Source organism: Pseudophryne corroboree, chromosome 4 (assembly GCF_028390025.1).
Source record: "Pseudophryne corroboree isolate aPseCor3 chromosome 4, aPseCor3.hap2, whole genome shotgun sequence".
Taxonomy (NCBI): domain Eukaryota; kingdom Metazoa; phylum Chordata; class Amphibia; order Anura; family Myobatrachidae; genus Pseudophryne; species Pseudophryne corroboree.
The window spans coordinates 123,298,980-123,319,126 of record NC_086447.1 but is presented as its reverse complement, the minus strand read 5'-3'; the positions used below and the strand labels follow the sequence as shown (position 1 = coordinate 123,319,126).

At 43.5% G+C, this 20,147-nt stretch overlaps 3 long non-coding RNA genes across 4 annotated transcripts in view; 1 reads left to right on the top strand and 2 right to left on the bottom strand.

Annotated features, from left to right (window-relative positions):
- Positions 1 to 5,004: 5,004 nt before the first annotated feature.
- The window catches only part of LOC134911158 (uncharacterized), a 35,500-nt gene continuing 20,357 nt past the window's right edge, over positions 5,005 to 20,147 (bottom strand). For both annotated transcript variants that reach the window (XR_010176364.1, XR_010176365.1), the window contains exons 3-4: positions 19,690 to 19,763; positions 5,005 to 6,508 (exon numbers count right to left, since the gene is read on the bottom strand). This is a non-coding gene — a long non-coding RNA (uncharacterized LOC134911158). The remainder of the gene's footprint in view (positions 6,509 to 19,689; positions 19,764 to 20,147) is intronic.
- LOC134911157 (uncharacterized) lies at positions 11,126 to 12,288 on the bottom strand. Its single transcript, XR_010176363.1, has 4 exons — positions 12,168 to 12,288; positions 11,604 to 11,700; positions 11,403 to 11,508; positions 11,126 to 11,204 (listed from the first exon to the last, which is right to left on the bottom strand). It is a non-coding gene; the product is annotated as an uncharacterized LOC134911157 (long non-coding RNA).
- Positions 12,509 to 13,980, top strand: LOC134911156 (uncharacterized). The gene is made up of 4 exons (XR_010176362.1): positions 12,509 to 12,768; positions 13,236 to 13,332; positions 13,428 to 13,533; positions 13,732 to 13,980. It is a non-coding gene; the product is annotated as an uncharacterized LOC134911156 (long non-coding RNA).

Sequence of the window (20,147 nt, the reverse complement as noted above, 5' to 3'; positions counted from 1 at the left end):
AAACGCGGGAGTGGCTGGAGAAACGGAGGAGTGTCTGGGCGAACGCTGGGTGTGTTTGTGACGTCAAACCAGGAACGACAAGCACTGAACTGATCGCAGATGCCGAGTAAGTTTGGAGCTACTCAGAAACTGCTAAGAAGTGTCTATTCGCAATTCTGCTAATCTTTCGTTCGCAATTTTACTATGCTAAGATTCACTCCCAGTAGGCGGCGGCTTAGCGTGTGCAAAGCTGCTAAAAGCAGCTTGCGAGCGAACAACTCGGAATGACCCCCCCTGTTCCTTTGTTACCCAGTTTGGATTACGTTTGTATTGCCATTGATATCCAGTATTTCCACGAGTTTCATCTTAAAGGCACAGTACGGTATTCCACAGTCTCAACTTAAAGGCACAGTTGCAGTGTTTCATCTTAAAGGCACAGTACGGTATTCCACAGTCTCGACTTAAAGGCACAGTTGCAGTGTTTCATCTTAAAGGTACAGTCGCAGTATTCCAGTCTCAACTGAAAACCACAGCTGCAGTATTCTACCATCACAGCCGCAGGGTTCTTCAGCCTTGTACTAGAGTTATAGCCACTGTCATCGTTCTACTTTCAGTTGCGTTTTCAGTTATATCCGGTACCAGCCCGCATTACAGTTGCATCCCAGTCTCACCAGTAACCAGTCCGTCTTACTATCTTGCCAGTAACCTTGAGTACATAAGCACCTACTCCTGTGACACTATATCCAGTACAGTCTCACCTATACACTCATCATCCTGCTATCAAAGTCCCTGGTGATCCAGTGGTCAGGATACGGCTTCCTCTGCCAAGGCCCGGGTTCGATCCCCGGTCAGGGATTGCTCCTTCTCACTGATTCCTACAGACCAGCCTAATATTCACATAGTCCTCCAGTTGCTTGCACAGACTTTACTAACACCGGGTTAACAAAACCACAGTCATGACACAGTGACAGGGAGAGTGACAGCAGGGACAGTGACAGAGAGAGTGACAGCAGTGACAGGGAGAGTGAGACCGCTACCTCTCCCCTATTGATTATAGGCACATTGCCCCAGGGACAGGTTGGAGTGACCTGGGCCTTGCGCCCAGATCACCCTTAATCACCTGAGGGGGGCACTTATTAACTGGGCCTAGCACCCCCTAACTGCGCACAGGCCAGAGGCCTGACTTCACCCACGGGCCTAGCACCCGCCTAACATGGGGCCAGTTGGGTGACCTGGGCCTAATGCCCAGGGTCACCTTATTTACCTAAAGGGCCACTCTGATTTAGGGGCTTATGCACTCTACATGGGGACAGGCCTAATGCCTGAATTAACCCCATGGGCTAGTGCCCGCCTACTGCACCACAGACCTGTAACCTGATTGTGCCCACGGGCCTAGTGCCCGAACCTTGATGGCCTGGGGGGGGGGGGGGGTGACAGGTGCCCTCACCAAGGGCCTACCTGTCCTGGTGGGAGAGGCCCCAGGGGGAGCTTCGTTAGCTCTTTTTCTTTCCACCCCTGGTGGCCTCTCCGGTCCTCAGCTTCTGTCTTCTGCCGCTGGCCCGTCTTGGCCAGCGGCGCCGCCTCTTCTGTCTTCTGCTGCTGACCTGTCCTGGCTAGAGGCACCGAGTTTTCTGTCTTCTGCCGCAGGACGTCTTCCTCCTGGAGCGCGTCTTTTGGCCTCTTCCGTGGCCACCGTAGCTCTTTGCCGCTCTTCCGCGCGGCCTCCTCTCTTCTCCTCGTCCCAGCGGCATCTGATGTCAGATTCCAGGGGCGGGGCCTATGATGTGGCGAGTGCTGATTGGCTCGCCACGGCCGCCTGTGATTGGCCGCTGATCCGTGAGCCACGATTGGCTCAAAGATGGCGCCAATCTTTAAATGCCTCCGCCGCTGCAGCCTCATCAGCGCTGGGATCACACACGTCCTGCCGGTCCACCAGCGCTGGGGACAGACGCACTGCCCCAGCGCTGTCTGCTGCAGAGTCGTGTAGGGGACGAAGGTCCCCTGCATGCTGCTGCTATTAAAAAAACAACAAAAAACAAACGTCCGGGTCTGTGGAGAAGTGGCGGTATGCCATACCGCCCCACTTCGACCACTGCCTATATCCCCATATCCTATAATCTGTATTCCAGCTTCAGTCTTTGCTTTCCCGTCTACATATTTTTCTCAAACAGCAGAGCCTGATATACTGTACTGTGATTTTATGGGTATGAGACATTCAGTGTGCAGTTGGTTGGGTTAGTTGGGAAACACCTACTGCACAGCTTTCTGCCATTGGCTATGGGTGTAATCCCACAGTGCCCCTAACATCACCTGGGTTGCGGACTCTAATGACTATCCAGGAAGTGGCATTACACCTGCTGGGGCTCTGAGGCTGGCAATTTAGGGGGACTGTTACAGGGGTCTCTGAGGCTGGGATATGACAGGAGCATGAAGTGAAGTTCAAATGTTGGCATATTAAAGGGGCATCACAGGGAAGCTCTGATGTTGACATATTAGGGGTCCAAGACAGGGGGGCTATGAGGCTGGCAATAAGGGCATGAAGTTCTCTTAGGCTGGCATGTAAAGGAGGGTACAAAAAGGGCTCTACTGACATATACAGTATGTGATATATGGGGTAATATGGCATTTTCTGTGACATATGAGGGCACTATATGGAATAATTCTGTGCCATATGCGGGCATTTTGTGGAATTATTCTGTGACATATGGGTGCATTTTGTGAAATTATTGTGATATATGATGGCACTATATGGAATCATTCTGTGCCATATGGGGGCATTTTGTGGAATTATTCTGTGACATATGAGGGCACTATATGGAATAATTCTGTGCCATATGCAGGCATTTTGTGGAATTATTTTGTGACATATGAGGGCACTATATGGAATCATTCTGTGACATATGCAGGGATTTTGTGGATTTATTCTTTGATATATGAGGGCACTATGTGGGAATTATGTGGAATTATTCTGTGACATTTGAGGGCACTATATGGAATCATTCTGTGCCATATGGGGGCATTTAGTGGAATTATTCTGTGACATATAAGGGCACTATGTGGATTTATTCTGTGGCATATGGGGACATTTTATGGAATTATTCTGTGACATATGGAAGCATTTTGTAGAATTATTCTGTGACATATGGGGGCATTTTGCGGAATCATTCTATGACATATGAGGGCACTATGTGGAATAATTCTGTGCCATATGGCGGCGTTTTGTGGAATTATTCTGTGACATACAGTATGAGAGCACTATGTGGATTTATTCTGTGACATATGGGGGCATTTTGTAGAATTATTCTGTGCCATATGGGGGCATTTTGTGGAATTATTTTGTGACATATGAAGGCACTATGTGGAATTATTTTTTGACATATGGAATTATTCTGTGACATATGGGGGCATATTGTGGAATTAATTTGTGACATGTGGGCATTTTGTGGAATTATTCTGTGACATAAGGCCATTATGTGGCATTTCTGTGATATATAAGGGCACTATGTGGAAATATTCTGGGATATAGGGGGGTATTATTATATAGTATTTTCTATTACATAAAAGTTCACTACGTGGAATTATTTTGTTGCCATTTTGTGTATTTTGTGTGACAATCCGGATGCACTACAGTATATTGCATTTTCATTAACATATGATATAAGGGCACAATGTGGAATTATTTAATGACATGGAAACAATGGCCCTCATTCCGAGTTGTTCGCACGGTAAAAATCTTCGCATCGCAGCGATTTTCCGCTTAATGCGCATGCGCAATGTTCGCACTGCGACTGCGCCAAGTAAATTTGCTATGCACTTAGTAATTTTACTCACGGCTTTTTCATCGTTCTGGCGATCGTAATGTGATTGACAGGAAATGGGTGTTACTGGGCGGAAACAGGCCGTTTTATGGGCGTGTGGGAAAAAACGCTACCGTTTCCGGAAAAAACGCATGAGTGGCCGGAGAAACGGAGGAGTGTCTGGGCGAAAGCTGGGTGTGTTTGTGACGTCAAACCAGGAACGACAAGCAGTGAAATGATCGCAGATGCCGAGTAAGTCTGGAGCTACTCAGAAACTGCTACGAGGTGTGTAATCGCAATATTGCGAATACATCGTTCGCAATTTTAAGATGCTAAGATTCACTCCCAGTAGGCGGCGGCTTAGCATGAGCAAATCTGCTAAAATCCGCTTGCGAGCGAACAACTCGGAATGACCTCCAATATCTGTAATTTTTTTTAATGTCTGCTCAGTGGAACACACTTTTGTGTCTTGTTAGGAATGGTGGTGGGAATGTGTGGTACAGTATCTCACAGTTAGTTTTCACACGTGAAAGTAGAGCACACCCCATACTTACCTACTTTGCTGCCTCCTCCGGGAGGAGGCAGCGTTGTAGGTGTATGGGGGCGTGGCCGGCAGCAGGACGGGAGGTACGGAGGCGTGGCCGGCAGCAGGATGGGCGGTCCGGGGGCGTTTCATCAGGGTCGCGTCATCGTGACTCCACCCCCCGCTGTGCTGTGCCAAGAAACGAGGTGCTGCATAGCAGGGGCGGAGCTACAATGACGCGATTCAGCACGAATTGCATCATCGGACCCCCTCGGGCCGCCCACTTGTTCTCTGCTGCGGGCGGTCGAGGGGGAAAGCGGGAGTCTTGCCCACCTTTCCGGGGGGCCGGGAGGGTCACCCGATTTTCGGGAGCCTCCCGGCCATTCCGGGAGGGTAGGCAAGTATGGCACAACCTATTGGAAGATGGACCAGCCTGAGATAAATCATTCTCATGTAGAATTTGTGAAAGAGGAAATTTTATGAACTCTGTGGAAAATATGCTCTAAAGAAAAACTCATTTACTACATTGACTTTGTGCAAATCTTGCAAACCAATTTTTATCAGGGAAAAGCAAGAACCGATAAGGAAACAAGTTATTCGCTTATGACTGGTCTTGCAATCATGACACTGTATAAAATAAATCTTGATGTGTGTGTGTGTTTTTTAAATGAACATATTTTAATTTATTTTTTTATGTACATCAGATTTACATTGTTTATATGACTTTGGCAGCGATAGACAGTTCCCAATCTTTCTCAGTCATCTAATTGTGCGATTTCCAGTGTCCAGGGATATATTTAGAAAATAAACACACATCAAACATATTTGATTATTCTCTCTCTGCCAAACACACTCTGTGTTAAGTTAAAACACATGACATGTATCCTGTTTACTTTCCATGATTATCATACAGCCGAGCCAATGTTAGGCAATATTCTGTAATGAAAATGTTTTGAATATTTATGCTGGACGCTTGATTCTTCTCTCAGATATTACCAAGATTATAGCTGACATCTCATTGTACATGTCAACCAGAGCTTGCACAAGTTGCTTTTTCAACTGTACACAACCTAACAAACCAGTCTATTTAGACCTCTGTATGCATTATTTTACTGACAGGAGTGCGATTTGTTTTTACTGACCACTACTTTGTATTACTGACAGGCACACATTTTAAAATGTTTATTTATTGTAATTCACTAACAGATGACTACGTCTTTGAGAATAGAGGATAGAAGCTGTACTGAAAGTAGATACTCTTCCGCCTGTCCCTGATCTTATCGGTGACATCTCCATTCACAGATTGTTGCTTTTAGACTTGGATTTTATAATGTTGCAAAAAAAGTAGGAAAATATGATATGCATTGCAGGTGGATACTGCCTAGGGTGCCGGAAGCCAACACTATACAACAAAGGTATCCAACTCAGCCTTCTACATTTACTACCCACCTGTAGGGTTGGTGACGCTGCCCCTGTTAGAGTGTTACAGCCAACTACCGATCAACAAAGGATAGTGCACCTAAAATTTCCAGTAATGCACCAGAACTGTTGGCTTGCTGTTCTTTCCCTTACCAAAATAGATAACACCAGAACTTCAAAAAAATCCAAAACAATTAAAAGGGGTGAGTAGGTTGGGAAATCACAACAAAGAGGCTTAGGCTTTCCAGGCCATATGTACCTTAAATACACAGATTGACCCACTGGTTTGGCAGCTATAGGCTAAACACAAACAGATGGTAAGCCATGAGGTTTAACCTTCTTCGGTTGTATGCAAATACATCAGTTCCTCTTTTTTGTTTAACTTCAATTCAGAGTCACTTCCTTTGTATAATAAGCGAAGTATAAGGCTTCCTTGTCCCTATTTACAAAGCAGCAGTGACTAGAGGTAACCTCTCATTGGTTCACTTCTGATCTGCCATTATTTTCTATGATAGATAGCTTCCGACTCCCCTACCAGCAATACTCCCATATGTTCGGTAAAAGGGCAAACAATGGGTAAAATTTCATCCAGGGTGTATCTAGGTAGAGTTCCCAAGTTCTCCATTTGTTTCCTCCTATCGTCCAGATATATACGAAATGATGAATGACTTTGGTGTTTGCTGCCTCTGGTGATAGTGAAATTATATTTTAAGCTCCACCACTGTGACAGGACCCGATGTGCTGAAATAATTACTGCTGATTGTAGAGTGCTGAGGAACATATTAGTGCTCTATGAATAAAGGATAATAAAAGTAGTTCCATTAACTTTACAGCATTTGATGCCATCATTTAACAAACATATAAGGAAACAAAATCAGACTGACAAGTAGTGCTTTATTTGGCAAAAGCTGGAGAACAGAATTAAGGACTAATGCTAATCTTCGTTGCTCATAGAAAACCTAATGTACTATTCTATTGTGAAATGTAAGCAGAGAATATAAAATACTATATTTCTGATATGCACAGATTGCTTTTTCCACCTGAACATCCTCAAAAAGAGTTGAATTCCGAGGTCTTTAGTAAGAAGCCATTTCCTGTCCTACATGGAGCCTAAACGAGGGCTTATGACAGCGGAGCCCAATTTATATCTGTACTCAGAAACTTTATTCAGTCATTTTTTCTAATACATTATGCGCTTGGTAGACAATGGCGGAGCATACTTATTTCATATCAAAGTATAAAAAAGATTCAAAGTAAAAGCATTCTTATGCTACAGTCTATCAGGAACACATAGTACTTGATATTGTGCAGTGCGAATTAATGTTACCTACTCTATGTGAGACCTCCGAACACCACAAAGGTCCTGAATGTTTCTAGCGTTCACTAGAAAGATTGTGGTTTGCATTTACTTTTAAGGAATTTTAGTACATTTTATCAATATAACAAGAAAATAAAGCAATGCAATATAGTACTACATATAAAATAATGGCATACTCAGTTGTCCATCGCAGTAATATCTTCAGTGGGTAGCAGCCAATGGGAAAGTCTTGCTCATTGCAGATATGTTCCTCTCCACCGCAGAAATCATTGGGAAAATTACTGGGAGAATGGTGCCAGATACATTTCCCCAGAAATCGGGACGAGTTTTAAAATATTTTCAGTGAAAATTGTGCTAGCGCCATTTTCCCGGAGATCTGGTCATGTGCAGTAGACTATGGCACAGTACCAGAGTTTACTCGGAGGCGGAGCATGGTCCGGCAATAGAGGGAGGAGGGTCTGCTGGCAGACTACTCAAGGCTCCTCTGCTCTCTTAAACCTCCCCTGAATGCAGTGGCGGAACTAGCAAGCAGTGGGCCAAGGTGCGACAAAATGCTTTCCCCCCCCGTCCCCCTTCATCCCATCCAAGTCCACCCCCTCACCCCTTGAGAGGATCTGGTGAGGAGGACCTGCTCAGGGCCAGAGAAATGGATACCTAGCAACAGTGCCGTAACTAGACATTTTAGCACTGTGTGCAAGAAACGGCATCGGAGCCCCACCCCTGCATGCAAAACAGGGGCAGTGCGCGCCGTAGGCGCACGCAAAAATACATAGTGGCGTGGCTTCGCGGGGAAGAGGTGTGGCCACAAAATAATAGCAATTCCTAAAACGGTGCACAGTAGTCTCCATTCTTCAAATTACGCCGCACAGTAGCACCACTACACCAGATAGAGACCCTTTTACACCTTACAGTGAACAGATTCCTCTTTTTACACATTACGGCAGACAGCGTCCCCCTTTTTACACATTACGTCAGACAGCGTCCCTTTTTACACATAACGGCAGACAGCGTGCCCTTGTTACACATAGCGGCAGACAGCGTGCACTTTTTACACATTACGGCAGACAGCGTCCCCTTTTTACACATTACGGCAGACAGCGTACACTTTTTACACATAGCGGCAGACAGCGTGCCCTTGTTACACATTACGGCAGACAGCGTGCCCTTGTTACACATTACGGCAGACAGCGTGCCCTTGTTACACATTACGGCAGACAGCGTGCCCTTGTTACACATTACAGCAGGCAGATTCCCCCTTTTTACACGTTGCGGCAGGCAGTCCCCCGTTTTTACACATTGCGGCAGGCAGATTCCCCTTTTTGTACACATTACGGCAGGTAGATTCTCCCTTTTTACACATAGCGGCAGGCAGATTCCCCCTTTTTACACATTGCGGCAGGCAGATTCCCCATTTTTACACATTGCGGCAGGCAGTCCCCCCTTTTTACACATTGCGGCAGGCAGTCCCCCCTTTTTACACATTGCGGCAGGCAGTCCCCCATTTTTACACATAGCGGCAGGCAGTCCACCCTTTTTACACATTGCGGTAGGCAGTCCCCCATTTTTACACATAGCGGCAGGCAGTCCCATCAAATAAAGAAAGAAAGAGACAGAAAGAAATAAAGAAAGAAAGAGACAGAAAGAAATAAAGAGAAAGAAAGAAAGCAGAATCATACTTACCCTCTCCGCTGGCTCAGGCTCCTCGTGCAGCTTAACGATTCCCGGGCAGTAGATGAGGTGGAGGAGGGAGCCGCAGCAGCGCTGTGTTATTGGTGGAGGCGCTGCTGCTGCTGCCCCCCTGCTTCACTATAGGCTGTTCTCGGAAGTCAGCCTATAGTGAAGCAGAGGGGCAGCAGCAGCAGCGCCTCCACCAGTAACAAAGCGCTGCTGCAGCTCCCTCCTTCACCTCCGTCCTCCTCCTTCCCCCGTCCGTGCCGCTGCTCTTCTCCTCGCTGGGCGGCTGTGCGCTGCGGGCAGCGGTTGCCCGCAGCGCACAGCGGCATGTAATGAGTCAGTTTGACTCATTACATGCTTGGGCCCCTGGACAGAGGCGGGCCCCAGTGCAACGCACTGCTTGCCCTGCCGGTAGTTCCGCCTCTGCCTGAATGGCATTAAATTGACCACTGGATAATTGATTAGTGGGAAACTATAAAGGCTGAGTGTGCGATGATAAAATGGTATTGCTGCAATCATTGGCAGTTGCAGAGGTGGGGCTGTAGTGAAGTCCAAAATTCAAATAGAGGAGCCACACCGACTGCCACCCCAAACACTGCCAAACATCACCAGCTGGGACTCACTGGCAGTTTTTTGTGGCTCCACTATTTGAATTTTGGACTGTGCTGCAGCCCCACCTCTGCAACTGCCACTGATTCACTGGGGAACAAAATTATTAATTTTTTTTTGCCAAGGAGTTAAGATCGGTTTGCGAGTACCCGCGGGTCCTATTTTCGCATCAGATCTTCGCTATAGCTGAATTGGCTCCAATTTTCAAATTAATGAAACATTATAAAATATTTTATTTTTTCTCCATTTAAAGTACCTTACTAGTCTAGGCCACTTTACTTAACAGAATTGACTTAGTTTTGCTTATTTAACAACTACCCTCTTTCAACAATAATAACAAGAATTTTTTTATTTGTGATAATGTAGCTGGTAGTCACGTTTGAGACACATAACACATTCATATCTCCTCACTAACGCTGGAAGGAGGTGTGGCAGTGCACTGCTGAGGCTTCTGGGACATCCTCAGACAACAGCCATGCCTCCTCCCAGCATATATAGAGGAGCAACAGAGAGGACCGAGTGACGCAGTAAGCACACCTCCTGAACTTTGCCTTAACATGCCGAGGCCCAGCCGTGCTGCGGGTCCCCCCAGAGGCAGAACTCTGGGAGGCAACGGAGTCAGCTGCCGCCGGGCTCCTGCTTTGAAGGGGGGCACCTCTCCTCCTGTTCCATTTGTTCAGCGACATTAACCAATTAAATTGACAGCAGCCAGTATCTCTTACGTAGCCGATGTCCCCACTAGTCACTACACCTTACAAATCACACCCTCTTTATTATAGATACACTGGAAGCAGACAACTTACTGATGAAGTTATTTGCTCCTATAAAGGAAGCATGAGAATTCTAACTATATGAAGTTACTTCTCTGACAATTACAGTACATACAGTTAGAAATCTCATGCGTCCTATACAGGAGCAAATAGCTCCATCAGTAAGGTGCATGCTTCCAGTGTAATAGGTTGTGAGTTCTAATCCTGGGTATGACACTTGCAAATTAATTGTCAGAGAAATAATCAGCATTGTGAGTGACTGAGCAGATCTATGTAGTGTGTGGCTGGACCCCTACTCGGGATGCAGTCAATTTACATCCAATCAAAATCTCGACGGTCGAAATCCCGACAGCAATTGACCGACGGTCAAAATCCCGACAGGGTTTCTTCAAGTACTGTATCCATCTGTCGTCATTTACAGTTCAGTTAACAACATCAAGCCAATATTGGATGTATACTGTTTACTGTTTATTGGTGTGAACTGTATTGCCTAAAATCCTGAAAAAAACATTCTGTAATTTTTTATGAGATGTAAAAATTCTTTTTTTATTTAATAAATATTAAAAATTTAATTTCTGAAACATTGTGTTTGCCAATCAGACGGATGTGAATAACAGTTTAGACACATTTTAGGGCACTCAGATCCCCTTGCCATATCCCTATCTTTTGAACCTCGTCTAACAGGAGGTTCCTTCCGGAGTGCAGCTCAGTCCACATATACACAGCACCATAGGGTTACCTTCTATTATATATATATATATATATGAAACGAAATAGAGGAGATGGCGCCAAGGGAGTTATATCAACGCCCTACCTAAAAACGGACCCTTACAGTACTCTCCGGATAAATTACATCAGATAACAAATACTAACATAAAAATTTATTAAAACAACATATAAACCCGACACAAATGTTCATAAGTATACAGAGTTGATACATTTACATTTGTCGCACAATTTGAACAATCAGTTTGTAGTGATGAGGAAAAAGCGTAGATATATCACTACGATTTCCTCCTTCTCCTTATTGTAGATTCGGAGGTAACATCAGATAATAGATAGATAAATAACCCAACGCGTTTCGTCTTGTTCCAAGACTTCATCAGGGGTAAAATCTACAATTGTAGAATAATAAGTCAAAACAAATACATAGCAATAAGCATCTTACACTCACATATAACATGACATATTGGTATCAAAAGAACATGACATAGCAACCTGAGGAGGAAAACAGAATAAATAACATGAAGAAAGAGGAAAAAAGAGAACCAAAAAGCACAGGTTGTAAAAAAACAGGTTGTAAAAAAACATACCTCTTCATTTCAGAACATATTGTCAGCACATAAAAGGTCATTCAAAGATGTATGAACAACGTTTTAATATTTCAATGGGACTTGATTGATACAGCGGGGACCATACCTAATTAAAAAACATTTAATAACCTTTATTAATTAAAGGACACTTTTTGTTCAATTAGGCAGAGATTGGAATTAATCCAAGGGAACGGCACATACCTCATATATCATCAGCTTGAGTCTGACATTCAGATATTCGAATATGGGGAAGATTCATATGTGTATAGAATCTAACTGGTTCGCAAGCATAAGGAACCTAATAAATTGATTAATTGGGTATTAATTATAAGAACACCTACGAGTTCATAAATAGACCTCTATCTTATTTTGACACCCATAATTATAAAAATTCTGGTATCATTAATGTCTGATCACTAATGAACAGATCTCATGACTAACCCGTGTGGTTTCTATATATGATACAGAACAAAGCCACAGAATTGGCTATAACAAACACCAATGTTACCACTATACAACGATCCTCTACTAAATGATCTGATTATAACCAGCCATTTATTCATATTTGGAAAACCCAGGACTAATTGTATTAACCATCAGTATAGTGAACCCACATGATATGTTTATTAGGGAAACCCATCCTTTATGGACGGTATCACTGATCTATGATCGAATAATTCAAAGAAATTACTCAAAGTGCTACCCACAGGGGGTGTAGTTCATTAGTGCCAATCATTAAAGAAATCTCTATAATATAGCACATACCTCGTCGGTCAGCAGCTTGAACCTGACACTCAGAGACTCAGGAGTGAAGGCAATTCAAATGGGAATAATGTCTAACCAATTTAGAACACGTGGTAGACCTGGTAAATTAATTGGGTTGATATCAATTAGACCATCTATTAAAGTACCAGTATGGTACAAAGAGTTCCCACCCCATGGAGAAACAAATACTCCTTTCACTTAGTAAGTAGTGAATATAATTAGTGCATATCATATACTCTTTAAAAAATTAAAATTTAATTTTTTAAAGAGTATATGATATGCACTAATTATATATATTCACTATATAAATATGACAGATGTATTCATGAATATGAAACTAAGTTGTATGAGTTATACACTCACTTATATAATTTTTATAGTTAATAGATCTTCCCCTTACTAAGTGAAAGGAGTATTTGTTTCTCCATGGGGTGGGAACTCTTTGTACCATACTGGTACTTTAATAGATGGTCTAATTGATATCAACCCAATTAATTTACCAGGTCTACCACGTGTTCTAAATTGGTTAGACATTATTCCCATTTGAATTGCCTTCACTCCTGAGTCTCTGAGTGTCAGGTTCAAGCTGCTGACCGACGAGGTATGTGCTATATTATAGAGATTTCTTTAATGATTGGCACTAATGAACTACACCCCCTGTGGGTAGCACTTTGAGTAATTTCTTTGAATTATTCGATCATAGATCAGTGATACCGTCCATAAAGGATGGGTTTCCCTAATAAACATATCATGTGGGTTCACTATACTGATGGTTAATACAATTAGTCCTGGGTTTTCCAAATATGAATAAATGGCTGGTTATAATCAGATCATTTAGTAGAGGATCGTTGTATAGTGGTAACATTGGTGTTTGTTATAGCCAATTCTGTGGCTTTGTTCTGTATCATATATAGAAACCACACGGGTTAGTCATGAGATCTGTTCATTAGTGATCAGACATTAATGATACCAGAATTTTTATAATTATGGGTGTCAAAATAAGATAGAGGTCTATTTATGAACTCGTAGGTGTTCTTATAATTAATACCCAATTAATCAATTTATTAGGTTCCTTATGCTTGCGAACCAGTTAGATTCTATACACATATGAATCTTCCCCATATTCGAATATCTGAATGTCAGACTCAAGCTGATGATATATGAGGTATGTGCCGTTCCCTTGGATTAATTCCAATCTCTGCCTAATTGAACAAAAAGTGTCCTTTAATTAATAAAGGTTATTAAATGTTTTTTAATTAGGTATGGTCCCCGCTGTATCAATCAAGTCCCATTGAAATATTAAAACGTTGTTCATACATCTTTGAATGACCTTTTATGTGCTGACAATATGTTCTGAAATGAAGAGGTATGTTTTTTTACAACCTGTTTTTTTACAACCTGTGCTTTTTGGTTCTCTTTTTTCCTCTTTCTTCATGTTATTTATTCTGTTTTCCTCCTCATGTTGCTATGTCATGTTCTTTTGATACCAATATGTCATGTTATATGTGAGTGTAAGATGCTTATTGCTATGTATTTGTTTTGACTTATTATTCTACAATTGTAGATTTTACCCCTGATGAAGTCTTGGAACAAGACGAAACGCGTTGGTTTATTTATCTATCTATTATCTGATGTTACCTCCGAATCTACAATAAGGAGAAGGAGGAAATCGTAGTGATATATCTACGCTTTTTCCTCATCACTACAAACTGATTGTTCAAATTGTGCGACAAATGTAAATGTATCAACTCTGTATACTTATGAACATTTGTGTCGGGTTTATATGTTGTTTTAATAAATTTTTATGTTAGTATTTGTTATCTGATGTAATTTATCCGGAGAGTACTGTAAGGGTCCGTTTTTAGGTAGGGCGTTGATATAACTCCCTTGGCGCCATCTCCTCTATTTCGTTTCATATTTCCACATTTAGTTCCTCCTAACAGGGAACTTAGAGGATACAGGCAGCCATATAATTAATTAATTTTAGTGTTTTATTTGAAATAGCGCAGTGGGAGAGTAATTCTTGTCATATATATATATATATATATATATATATATAATAGATGTATATATACACACACACACACACACACACACACACACACACACACACACACACACACACACACACACATATGGGGGGCACCAATGTTTTCCTTGCCTCCGGGCAACTGGGACAAACTTACGCCACTGGGTCCCCCTCTCCGATTTATGGAAAGCGGAGGAATGGGTACTGCGGTGCCAGTATTGCAAGATAGTACGGTGAGGGGAAAATGGCGGGGTGCATCTAATGCGGGTGGTATGCTCGACTTCCAGAGAGAGCTTTGGTGGTGGGTGGAGCTGCGTCACACAGAGGTCGGGTGACCAGCATGTCTGTGACACGCTCTGGTGGCAGACATAGCAGAGTTAGTGTCACTGCTGTGGAAGTACAACCGGTGCAATGTCTCGTAGTATTGGCGCTTTGGCTGAGTCACAGAGTGGGGTGATGTGTGGTGCGTTAGCATCAAGAGGTGTTACCTCAGTATTACATGTTACGGAGGTTCGTCGCGGTTACCCTGCGGGCCTCGTGAGACTGTAGTGGCCAGAGGTGTTCGTGGCAGGCCTGGACTTTCTAGAGGTGAGCAGCCTGGAAGGGAAGCTCAGGGAACATGTAAACAATTAGTGGTGCAAGGATCGGGAGCATCCAATGGGGTTGGTAGTAGGGAAAGGGCCAGTCTGTGGGGTTGCAATGGAGGTACAAAGGGAGTTGATCAGTGCGCGGTTACATCAGGCCGTGCTAATGCTGGCACACCGCGGAGAGTTGAGCCTTTGAATTTGAGTGTGAGGGGCACAACTGTTGTTTCTGAAAGGATACCGGGCAGGCTCGCAGTCCCTGGGCGGTCATACGCAGATGCGATGCGCTCAGGGTGTGGTCGCCAGGCTGGAGGGCGCAAAGGTGCTGGCTGGAATTCATCTGAGGTGGCGTCCATATGCACCTCAGTGATAGCAGCACTTGGTTCTTACAGTTGGTCATACAGAGTTGAGAGTTTCGAGGGGGCAGAGGTCCTCCAGGATTAATGAGGATAGTGTAAGGGAAGCAGCGGCTGCTGGTTCACGCGTGGGAACACGCGGGGAAAGGGATGGTCAGGAGATACTTGATGAGCATCTAGTGGAGTTGTCCCCTTGCATTTCTCCTGCAGAGTCTTTGATTGTTCCCGAGCTACAGGAGGATTCAGGAGAGTCAGCGGCTGTGGTCGAGTCCGCTTAGGACGATGGTGGAAGGAGTGATGGTGAGTCTGTTTATGACATTGAGGCGCGTCAGGAGGATGCAGAAGCCAGCTCTGTTAATAAGTCAATGGTTACAGAGAAAACATGCAAGCAGAAAGCGGCGGATAAGCGTAAGGGTAGGCGCAGATGCAGGAAGGAGAGTGGTTCATCCACATCTTCCTCGGCATCCTCAGATTTGGGGGATAGTGATTGCAGTGGTTGTAAGAGAAAACTAAAAGGAAGAGCAAACACAGCAGTTCTAGCATTTCCTCGGAGGAGGGCCCTGAAGATTCGCTGCAATGTGCTAATACGGCTGTTTTAAGAGGTGTCTGGCCCAGAATTAAGGATCTCATATGCGAGGGCTGGCAGGTTTTTGTAAACGAGCAAAGCTAAGAAGGTGTTAGCTGCAGCCAAAAAGGATATAGGTGAGGAGGCATATAAATCATATTCAAATTGGCAAAAAGGTATGTTGGTCTTTGCAGCTTGTTACATGGAGACTAGACCACAGGAACATTTGAACGTAATCAAATATATGTATTTGTTGAATGAACTACCGAGATCAGGGCGAGGGCTAGCTTGGAGGATTTATGATGAGGAATTTCGTAGGAAACAGCATGGTAGAGCTGTTATGAATTTTGGTAAAAAAGATGTTGAGATTTTTGTAGATGTTATACAACCACAGAAGGGTGGTTCTGAAGCGGTTAGTGAAAAACGTGGTGGTACGTCAGGGAAGAATAGTCAAGGTAGGTTCTATGCATTTAATAATGGCCAATGTACCCTAGGGTCGAGGTGTCATTTTTGGCATGTTTGTATCCGCTGTGGGGGGTCACATCACATTAGAGACTGCACACGGTCCTCAGGGGATAGAGGAGTTTTCAACAGACAGCAGAACCGCGCTCCCACAGTTGCCGGTATTAAGTAGGGCTCCTACTCCAGTGAGATTTGATAAATTGTCCTATTGGTTAGACTTTAACCCAAACAGAGAAGACGCTGAGTTGCTAAGGTTGGGTTTTTCCAGGGGCTTCCCTTTGCTTATTGAGGGTCAAGTTTTTTCAGGTATGGTTTAAAATTTGCGCTCGGCTGAGCAGTTTCCAGAAATTTTGAAAGAAATAGTGGACAAAGAGGTTTCTTTGGGTAGACTGGTAGGGCCTTTTAGTTTGCCTCCACTGTCGGACTTGATTTTGTCCCCGGTGGGTGTTGTTCCTAAGAAGACTCTGTGAAAGTTTAGATTAATTCAGCATTTGTCATGTCCAAGGGGGTCTTCAGTTAATGATGCCATTCCTGAGGCCTTGACCATGGTAGTTTATCAATCTTTCGAAGATGCGTTGGCGAAGGTTAGTTCATTTGGTAGATGAGCTTTGATGAGTAAAATCGACATAGAGTCGGCTTTCCGTCTGTTGCCTATTGATCCAGATTTTTTTCACTATTTGGGTTTTCGCCTGGCGGATGGTTTCTAAGTGGATAAATGTCTTCCTATGGGCTGTTCTATATCTTGTTCTTATTTTGAAAAGTTTAGTAGTTTCTTGCATTGGTGTATTTCAGAATATTCAAGCGAGTCTGGAATTGTTCATTACTTAGATGATTTTTTTTTCATGGGCCCGGCTGAGTCTGATATTTGTGGTAGTATTTTGGCGAATGCCTTGTCATTGTTTTCTGAGTTGGTGGTTCCGGTAGCTGATGAAAAGACGGTTGGCCCTGTATCGGTTTTGACCTTCTTAGGTATTGAAATTGATACGATTAAGCGTTGCTGTCGTTTGCCAATGGAAAAAGTAGGATGCTTGAGAGATGATATAATGGTGGCACTGGCTAATGGTAAAGTGACGTTGAAGCAGGATTATTGAAGTCTCTTAATTTTGCTTGCAGGGTTATCCCAGTTGGTAAGGTTTTTAGCAGGAAGTTAGCTTAGTTAGTTATTTTATTTGTTTATCTAAAGAAATTCGTAGGGATTTGCACATTTGGGAAGAGTTTTTGGTGGATTTCAGTGGTGTTCGCATTTGGCAGACTGAACCCAGATCCAATGTTGAGTTGCATTATTCACTGATGCGACTGGTACTTAGGGTTTTGGGGCTTACCTGTAGGGCAGGTGGTGTGCGTCTACCTGGGCTAAAGCATGGTTTGATGAAGGCCTAACAGGGAATTTGTTGTTGGAGTTATTCCCAATCATGGTTGCATTGGAGTTGAGGCACGAGGTGTTGGCCAATGTTTCAATAGTCTTTTGGTGTGATAATTTGGGGGTGGTTCAGGCGATTAACAGACAAAAAGCAGCTGGTCTACCTGTTTTGCGTTTGTTGGAATATTACTTTTTGCGCCAGGCATGTTCCAGGAATTCAAAATGGCGTGGCAGATGCTCTATCACATTTTGAGTGTCACAGGTTCAGGGTGTTAGCGCCGAATGCGAATGTATTTGGTGATCCTTGCCCATCTTATGTCTGGCAGGTGATACGTCCAGATTGGAGGGCCGAGCGCTAAGGTCTTTGGCGCCTTCTACTCTTCGGGGGTATAGAGCAGCAATGGAGTGGGACAGATATGTCCGCATGAGTCGAGACCAAGATAAGAGCAATTATGCCATGTTATTGGATTATGTTTGGGAATGTTTTAGCGAAGGCAAGTCAAGAGGGTTTGTAGCACGCTTACTGTCTGCTCTATCTTATTTCTTGAGGCTTGAAGGCCGGCATGATTTCACTAAATCCTTCTTTTTAGCTAGAGTATTGAAAGGGTGGGCACGAGTGATGCCCCCCGTACAGGATTCACACAGACAGATAACCATTTTGATGTTGCGGCGCATGGCGGTCGTATTGCAAGAGGTCTGTGTGTCAGATTATGAGGCACTTTTGTTTAGATTGTGTTTAGTTATGGCCTTGTTTGGGGCTTTTAGAGTCAGTGAATTGATGGCAGCATCAAAAAGAGCAATGTCACCTATGCTCCTTGAGCATGTGTCGCTGGAAGATGGATTCTTATGGTGCAGAGTGCAGTGTTCCAAAACCGATCAATTAGGTAAAGGGTGTTGGGTGGCTTTGAGGAGTTTTGAGGATATTGAGATTTGCCCAGTATCACTGGCAAAGGAATATTTGAGAGTCAGGACTGATGTGCCAGGTCCATGGTTGCAGCATGGGGATGGTATGCAGGTTACTCATTTCCAATTTTGATGGGTTATGGAACATTGTATTTGCACAATGGGTTTGCCAGTATCGAAGTACGGTACCCATTCTTTTCGGATAGGTGCGGCAACATCTGCGGCTGCAGAGGGCCGTTCGAGCGAGCAAATTAGAGTTCTTGGTAGGTGGAAGTCTGATGTATTTCGGAAATATATCAGGTTTTGACCATTGGTAACTAAATCAGACTTGAGGTTTCAGCCACTCTCCATATTTGGGGGTCTTGAGGAATTTTTTATCCTGTCAAGTACCTTAAGCCGCTTGACAGGTGTGTTTTTCACCTCTCGTCAAGTCTGATTCTTCATATCACCCCCCCACCCTTTCCTTTTCAAATATGTCATCTTAGAGTCCAAATTAAAAACAGTTTATTTAAAAGCACCATTTTAGAAAGGTTATAATTGGTCTAGTTGGAGGGTTTCTTTGTAGTGAGGTTGCTTTTAGGTTATTTCTTTCAGCGTTGGTGTGGTGTAAATGTTGTGTGAATATTGATTTTATATTTTTCAGATTGGCATTTGGATGAGTGTCCAATATGGATTTTTGGGCACTCGTATGTCTTTCACGGCGAAAGATCAAGGTTGGAGTGCCAAGGGTGCATAGCGCCACTGTAACCTTGCGCTCGTCTCCTCCTTTATACATGGGGAGAAGCTGTATCAGTGCGCATAACGGCGCTGATACCGCTTCTCCCCCATATTGAGCCTCCATACATCTACCCCATAGTACATATTAAATTAGTGGAGTTTTGCTCCTCTTGTTGGTGTCTAGTGCTATGATCTCATATCTGCCAGTGCCTAACAATGGACAAATATAGAAGTCATGTTTTATTTACTTTTTATGGCTATCCATTATATAATGATCTATATACTGGTGCTAGGTGTGGGTGGAAATCCTTTCTGAAAATCTTCTTGTTATTGTGACTCTATACTTTACACCCCTCAGTCGGTTCCCCCTTACCTTGGACGTTATGTTCTTCTGTGCTAAGTCCTATCTTATCCTGTTTCCACCATGAGGCATGCCTTTGTCTTAATACATAAATGTAAGACAGATTCCTCAACCACTGCGAGGTAAAAGTGTTCTAGGCCACATGGAATAAACAGACCATATTAAATGTGGAATAAACTACTCACAGAATAGGTCACGCCATGGCTCTTCAGAAGCTAAGCCGGGTCTGGGAGCAGTTTTATGGCTCGCGCTCAACACCCTGGCAAAGAGAAACAACCTGGGATTACTCTTTCTTGTTTGAACTAAACAACACTGACAGATACATTTCTGTTCAAATGTGATTAGCAGCTCATTTATGTGAAAGTGTGAGTCACTCCGACAGGGCTAATTTAAGATGAAAAATGGTTCTATTAAACTGATTAGCCATTACATGTGAGCATAAACTGGCGATTAATGTCATTTCCTCCTTACATTACGTGCAATAAGGAAATGTACCTGTACGTAAACACATGCAAGTAAAATAAAATAAAAAAAAACTGCTACTCAGACACGTGTATATACAGATGGGTCCTCATACCTAGCGTAAATATGCCATATAGCATGAAATGACCAACACGACTGAGCCACTCCGAGAGGTGTAGCT